Below are 8,232 nucleotides of genomic sequence, written 5' to 3'. Positions count from 1 at the left end.
GCCACGCGCGTTCCGCCGCCAGTTGTTCGCCGGCACCAGCTCCATGGGGCGAAAAACCAGCGGACGGCGTCGGGAAGTCATGCTGTGATGTCACTGTTGCCAGGGTATAAGGTGAAAGCTTAGTGAAATCAATTGCTCGAAAAAGTGCATTTAATGTCACAAATTTTTCAACTAAATCCAACAACTGTCTGAAAAGATTCGCCCAGTAACGTCCCGAAAGGCATATTCACTACTGCGAAAGGAAAACATGTTTCTTGGCAGAGAATGCCTCACGTTCTAACGATGCAGTTGGCGAAACAGCGAGCAGACGACAGCATCCAGTTGCAAGAAGAGGACGATGACGATGATTCACGAGAGCAGACGACACTGATCTCTATAGTAATAGGCTGGATAGCGGATTGAGGGTGCAACCGTACGGTCGCCGGCCGCCATCTTGGGAAGCTCAAAACATTGCCGTCCGCCACTCAGCTGCATTATGTGCATGCGCCTTTGCGTAGCACTTTTGTGGTGTCATGCCCGCCTGCTGTGGTTATGGGTGTGCTGACCGTACTGGCAAGGCACCGGGGACGACATTTCACAAGTAAGTGACATGGTTTTACAAATAAATGTGATTTATTAGTCCACGAGCGGAGTGACAAAACGTTGCTGTTGATGCATGTGCGCGGCACTTTGTGAATCGTATCTCAAGATCTAAGCGTTAAACTTTAAGCCGTACGTTATCTGCATAGAGTCATTGTGATAGTCTAGCCTTCCTGCAGTTCACGGGTATGGTCTCGGCACTCAGCGAGCGTTGAAGTGCGCTTGTCAGCTGTGATATCTACGGCTCAGTTTGTTGGTCACGGTATCGACGATTGCTTGCTTGGATTAGCCTTGTCATCCCTTCCGTAATTGATGACATCAATTGTTCAATGCAGGTTCCCTCACGGCCTCCCAGAACATTTAAACAAAGTGTGCGGAAAGGACTGGACGCCGTCGACGACATCACTGGTCTGCAGCAAACATTTTAAAAACAAATGCTTCGACAGAACGGGCCAAACCGTTCGCCTGAGGCCTGACGCTGTGCCCAACAAGTTCGACTTCCCAGAACACCTCCAGAAAGTAATAATGCATGCGACATATGTAGAGGCCAGATTTATATCCACTAAAAGCTAGTTGAACACACATGCATGAAAAACTCATTTATCTTGCTCAAAATATGTACCTCTAGGAATTCACTTGCATGCATTTAAAATACGCAGCAAACTCACTGGGGCAAAAGTATCTTACTTTATGTAGTGTACAAAAAGCATGCAGAGTTGAAAGCATAGATCGAGAAGTTGCCCGTCAAAAGGAACTCGTTACAAAGTTACCGTGTGAAAAATGCAACTAAGTTATTCAGCCCGAAACGTAGCTTGAAACGTTACAGAGTTACTTAAAAAAAAAGAACGAGTTGCTCCCAAGTTACTTCGGACACAAAATAACACTACACAGGTGCAGCTGAGTTCGACCCTGAGTTGCCTGCGTTGAGTTTTCGTTTATGTCCAACAATTCGAACGTGTTACATCTTATTCCCTGTCTGCACACGATGGTTCAGCTTCATTTCAATAGCAGCAGTTCTTACTTCCTGAACAGAATACTGTCATTGACTGGACATCATGTTTTATGACATAAAATGCTGTGGAAGAACCGTAAACAAAGCAAGGAAATAAGTGGACGTGAGTGAAAAGCGAATTAGTAACTTGGAACGTAGCTTAAGTTACTTTGGCAAAGTTACCTGAAAAAGGAGTTCCTCTGAAAATTAACACGGCGCAAAAGTTGCGAGTTAAGTTATATAGTTACCAAGAAAAGGAACTTAGTTACAGTAACGAGTTCCCTCGAACTCTGGTTGAAAGTGTGTATTTGCATGAAAATCTAGCCTCTAGAATCATGTTCCCTAGTTAAGAGTTCCAAGCGATGGTTGATGATTGGAATCAGTACTGCACGAAGAGCACCTTAAAGCTGCAGCTAGTCCAATATATGAAAACACTCCTGAATTATGCATTCATATGCAGTTAAAAGCCACTCCATATTGTATAGGACAATACTAAGATGGGCAAAAGCATATAAAGAAAAAAGTATTGCATGAACATGTTGACTAACGTACAAACTCGTATTAGTGGGACATACAAACACACCAGCCACATGTCTCTTTGGTGCATTCCAGCATGTTTACTTTACTTAGAGACAATAAATAATTTTTCAACCTCGAATGTCTACTCTTTATTCTCGCTGCTTAAGCTTGCGACAACACATGTTTGAATGCAGCCCAAATGAAAACAATGTGATCCGTCTGATCAAAGAAGTTTCCCAGTGCTACAGCAGTATCGGACTGTACCACCTTGCCAAAGAATATACAGAGAAGGTGACAGCCAGGCCTCAGCTGCGAAAGAAATTGTCAAGGTTGATCATATTCAACAACCAGTAATGCACTCTGCCCACTTACCTGCTTGACTGCTTCAAACTTGCTGTTGCAACTGGACTTGTGATACTTTGATGTTGGAACTTTCACCACAAGACCTTGCTACTTAGCCTTTTTATGACTTATTCACTCTACCTCTAGTCATTTTGAACTGTCTTTACAGCCATTTATTTCCCCAGTGCACATATTTCTAGTCGGTATGTTTTTACCGTCATATAGCCTTTATATCACATATCATTCTAGTCCTTTGGAAGTGCTTTAGTGCCGTTCGGCATTTCGTGTCATAACCAGTCATATCTAAACTTCCTGTACAAAGCATAATGTTTATACCCAAGCATATTAAGGTAGTTACATAAACAAACGTGCCGAACATTCCCTGGCATTCCGCACCCCCGAGCAGAAAGGAAATGGGAGAAACACGGGAAGCAACACGCTGACGGACGACAAAGGAAACGTAACACAACAAATACAACACCACACAAAACCAGCAAATCACATAATCGTAGTTCAAAGTACAAGATTGGAACGACACGCGCTCACACGAGTACAAAATAGACAGGAAATAACATGTATGTGACGGGATTTCACAAAAAAACGTAAGGAACTCAATCACGAGGGATTTCTGCAGCGATCCGTGGCAAAATTTTAGCGCAGCAGCAAGGGAAGCGCTCACAAACAGCAAAACTTGTCACAGCTTACATGCATTCCTATGGGCTGTAATCGCTCTTTTGAGCACCGCAATATGGCGGCCGGTGGTCGTACCCTTTCCCGCGATACCCTCACCCATCTGCTATCCAGCCTTTATACATAGAGATCAGTGGCAGACGACCACGTGCAGGCGATCTGGCGTAGATTCGTAGCGGAAGAGCACTTTGATTGGTTCATCTGCAGTTGGCGCTTCCGGAATCGCGGACGCTGGGCGAAAATATCTGGCATGGGCAGATCGGCGGCGGACGCTCACATTTTTGACGCCTCGCGCAGGGCGTCTGACGCTGAGCGAAGTTCGCAGCTTTTTCGCTGTACATTCGCTCCATAATGTGCAACGGTCGCTTGCTTAGCATCGATTTTTGCCCGTTATGTTCTTAGCGTGATGTGTGACATAGGCGTTGGTTTTATAATCTAAAGGATTTGTCTTCAAGTTACGACAGTGCGACAGTACAATGAGCGCCAGCGGCCGGCGGGTGGGTGTTATAGGATTGCAGCTTGACTACAACTGTGGAGACCGCTTTATATCGTGAGTACTATATGCTTAAGTGCTTTTCCGTTGTGCACCATTTAGAAATATTACTTCCACTAGAACCTCTTCTCTTTGTTCCGCGTCACATTCGTGGCACCTGCAAGTGCATGCCGTTTTACGAGAACATCCGGTTTATGTTAACGCTACCAGCAACTTTTTTCATTCATGTTTTTGTTTTTGCTTTTTTTCCCGTTCATTCTCGTGTTTTAGATCCTTCACACCACGGATGTTGTCGAACTAGCGTAGTGCGCAAGAGTAGTACTCATTGCCCCCGAAAGCTGGCGAATCTCTTAGTTGAAAGGTCCAACTACTGCACAACGAAAATGTTGAGAGATTCGCGTACTTTCCGGGGCCACGACCGCTCAAATTGAGTGACTGCCCAGGCACACACTACAATTACATGTTGTAATTGAATGCATATTCACTTGTGCCCTTTCAACTTTCCAGAAACGTTAAGCTGCTGGGGCTCAAAGGAAAATATCGATCCATTATGTGCTATTAAGAACATCTCAAATACTTTGTTGAATGATTCAAGATGTCCACAAGGCAGTCAAGCAAGGGACCAATCAACCATGAAGTATTATCTATTCCATGTAACTCTGTAGTTCATCTACTGCTATAATTTAATTACATTATAGTTACGCTACATGTACATTAAAACATGTGTGATGTTTGACTACAAATAAAATACAATTTTGCATTGCAGTTCTTTGGATCTGCCGTTGCTGGGAACAGCAATCCTACAAAGGGGCACCGGCTATATACAAGCTAACCTCTGTCCGAAGAGGCCGCTCTAAGTGACGGCACTTCAACCGGTCCCAGCTCAACAATGAGGTTTGCAACCTGTTCCAGTCGAGACTGCGACTGGTTAGAAACCAGTTGGGCCAACTGGTACCAGTTGAGACTGGGACCGGCCAGAAACCAGTTGGGCCAACTGGTACCAGTTGATCGAACTGGTCCCTGTTCGATAACACAGCTCACCCAGTCCCAGTTTAACTGGTCCAGTTGCAACTGGGACTGGGCGAACTGTGTTATCGAACAGGGACCAGTTCGATCAACTGGTATCTGGCCGGTCCCAGTCTCAACTGGTACCAGTTGGCACAACTGGTTTCTAACCGGTCCCAGTCTCAACTGGGACCGGTTGCCACTGGGACTGGGTGATCTGTGTTATCGAACAGGGACCAGTTGTCCCAACTGGTACCAGTAGATCTGGGACCGGCTGAACTGGTCCCTGTTCGATAACACAGTTCAACTGGTACCAGTTCAAAAAATTTTCGCCTGGGGAGTTTCGATTATATCTGAAGCGCGGTGCTACTCCCTCGCAAAACTTACCCCGCGCTACCCAACAAAGCAAGCGTCAACGATTATGCTCTGCAACACAAACTGCTGACGAGGACGGCGCTAAAAGCACGGTAGGTAGTCTACTTAATGCCACAAAAGACCAGCTCACCCCAACAAGTTCCATTTCTACAGCGAGAACAGACCTCTCAGCACGTTGTGTGTGTTCAGCCAGGCACTGCCGAGCCCGTAGAGATGGTAAGTTTTGCATACACATATACTAGGTTCCTATACTGTACATTAATGAACTTTACAGGTTGAATTATGTATTCCGACCGCTTCGTGTGATGATATCCTCACATCTGAGAGTGAGTCAGGAGTACATGTATGTCCTATACTTCTTTGCACGGTTCTTTTGCCTATAGTTCCGAAGACCTACTTTCTAATTAACGTGTGGCAATTGCAGGTTGAACCTGTGTCAGCAACTGCTGAATGCCTAAGTATTGGTCCAAGCGTGGTAAGCCTGTACTGCAACGTGTATACAACTTTAGAGCTAGACATGATGCAATTGGATTTAATTGTACAGGCAGACACCCATGTTCAAAACTTGTGCTCCACAGATAAAGCTGCTGCAATTCCACAGGTAAGAAATACGTATGTGCACACTACAACTGCCTGCAGCTGTAAAAATGTCTGTATGAGATATGGCTTTAGTTTGCAGCATGGTGTGGCAAATACTTCATTACAAAAAAAAAATGTGTCCATCTGCTGATAAAGAGGTAGCAGTGTAAACAGGAGTGTCCTAAATTGAGTCTACTGTGCACAGTCTTTGTATAGCTAATTGCACTTTCCAGAAATTTTGTTCTTATTCCACGATAGCTCCATGAAGGCTATGAGTGGAATGCAGATGGTGACAGATAAAGTGAGGACAACAGGAAGGAGCGGGGAATGGACAGATTTTTTTTTTTTTAATGCTATATTTTGGCATAAGCAAAACATGCATTTTACGTGAAGGAAAGACTAGAATGAAAGCTTATGCAGATGCTACTTTTGATTAAAGAAAAAATTGTGCACTTTAGGGTCATCAAGCACCACACAAGCCTGCTGCAACACAAACATGGGAGCCCATGAAAAGAACCATTGGTGTGCAGACTGCTAAACTGAAGCAGCATGTGAAGGGTATGCTATTGAGTTTGCTTGATTGTGAGCTCATGACACATTTTTCGATTCAGGCTGTCAAGTCCATATGCATGCAAAACCAATGCGGAGCATCGGAATACAGACAGACCTCACAACCAGCCCATCTAATGAACAGGAGCATGGAAGGTCAATGTCGCCGATTCATTGTTCTACACCAGTGCATGACAGCTCCGAGACTGAATTGGACATATCTAGAGGAGACACTACAGTGAATTCAGATGACACCTCGTACATGCCAGCCCTTGACAGCACAACCAGGTTCGTATGGGACAGATGGGTCTCGACATAGCCTTAGACCTCTCCTTATTCTATTATCAGGAGCACCGACTGCGAATCCTCTCCACAGGACGACAACAAATACATTGTCTTCGAGAGCCAGTTGAGGAAACTTTTTGAGACCTGTAAAGTCTGCCTGAAGATATGTGATGCAAGGTTCTTTTCTAAAGGCACGCTCCTACGTGTTCAATGCTCCTGTCCCGATGGCCATGATTTCATGTGGGAAAGTCAGCCTTATGTCGGCAATAAGCCGGCAGGAAATTTGCTTCTGTCCGCTTCCATCCTGTTCAGTGGATCTAGTCCTGTGCAGACACTAAGGATGTTGGAGCTGATGAACGTCAAAGTAGGTGAAAACACAATATCCCTACAATATATGACCCTCCTCTTGTCTTCTGGTATTTAGGGGTTCTGAGCTCTAATTAGAGGAAAACATATTCATACTATGCATATGATAAGATAATAAGTAAGGGAAATACATATACATTAGTCTGTGTGTCCTTTTGAACACAATGCTGTCGTCTAAATGGTGACCACTGTCCCATGTACACTGGCACTTGTCTTCCTTGTACCTCAGGTACCAGTCATGGAATGTAATTACTTTTGTAATCTTCCTCCAGGCTGCGGAATGCCTTATGTATTTCTTGCATGTTAACTAGCGTGTACACCTGCACCTAAGTAACTGTAATCCATATCCCTGCTATGTGTAAAAATAGGCTACTCTCGTACAAAAGATGTGAGACCAAACTCCCTTCATAATTTTGCAGGTCTTTTGTAAACAAACTTACTTCAATTACCAGAAAGGTTATCTACTACCATCAATTCAACAAGTAAGTGCAGTCCCTCCAACATGTTCTCCTCCTCCTGACAGTCTCGTGTAAAAATACTATCAAGTAGAATAACTTCATGTGTGTACCCCTGTTGTACCCCTGTCACACAGGCCCTACTAGTGCACACGTCATAATCACATCCTTTTTTCTAGGTTTGGACAAAGCATCAGGCGCAACTCATGACGGAAATCCAGGGGGGAAAGTCTTTACTTGCAGGGGATGGACGATGCGATTTGCCTGGTCACAACTCAAAGTATATGACTTATAGCTTCTACCATGAAGGCTTGAAGAAAATCATTCATACTGTTCAAGTGCAGGTGAAGTATGCTAGCATTTAATTTGACAAAGATAACATTAGCTTTGCATAATAACTCAGCATCCAACAAATATTCTACCAGGCCAATGAAGTAGCCTCAAGCAGTCATATGGAACTCGAGGCAGTGCGCCGAGGACTTGATGAGTTGGCTGACCTGAACGTCTTGCTGCAGTCCTTCCACCCTAGTGTGCGGACCACCACGGACCGCCACCCTAGTGTGCGGAAGTACATGCGAACTACATATCCTGATGTCAAGCATCAGTTTCATGTATGGCATGTGTCAAAAGGTACTCACAAACATTACCGTAGTTCTAGCTAACAACAGACATTTACGTTTAGCCACAGCAATGTATAATTTTTATACTACTGAATCAATGCAGAGTGTCAAGTACTGCATTGAACGAATGAAGGTGGGATACCCAGCAATGATTGCTGTATTTGATTAGTGTGGTCTTGTTTCATTTCTTTTTTTAACCGAGTAGCGTTTCATAAAATCTCTTCAGCACCGCTGAGGACATGGGTTGTGTTAGTGTTGTTTTAGTTGTTGTAGTGTTCGTTCTCGAATTAGGAGGCAACACAGGCGACATGGGAGACAATATCACGCCACTTAACCTTCAATGCCGTATTTGTAATGAACGGCAAAATGTGAAAATGAAGCAGA

General features: G+C 44.3%; 1 long non-coding RNA gene across 1 annotated transcript; it reads right to left on the bottom strand.

Moving 5' to 3' along the window:
* Positions 1-2,223: 2,223 nt before the first annotated feature.
* On the bottom strand, positions 2,224-2,592 carry LOC135387149 (uncharacterized). Its single transcript, XR_010420894.1, has 2 exons — positions 2,462-2,592; positions 2,224-2,398 (listed from the first exon to the last, which is right to left on the bottom strand). It is a non-coding gene; the product is annotated as an uncharacterized LOC135387149 (long non-coding RNA).
* Positions 2,593-8,232: the final 5,640 nt, after the last annotated feature.

This window comes from Ornithodoros turicata, chromosome 3 (genome assembly GCF_037126465.1).
Source record: "Ornithodoros turicata isolate Travis chromosome 3, ASM3712646v1, whole genome shotgun sequence".
Taxonomy (NCBI): Eukaryota; Metazoa; Arthropoda; class Arachnida; order Ixodida; family Argasidae; genus Ornithodoros; species Ornithodoros turicata.
The sequence above is the reverse complement of the archived record's forward strand: the minus strand, read 5'-3'. Positions and strand labels throughout refer to the sequence as shown.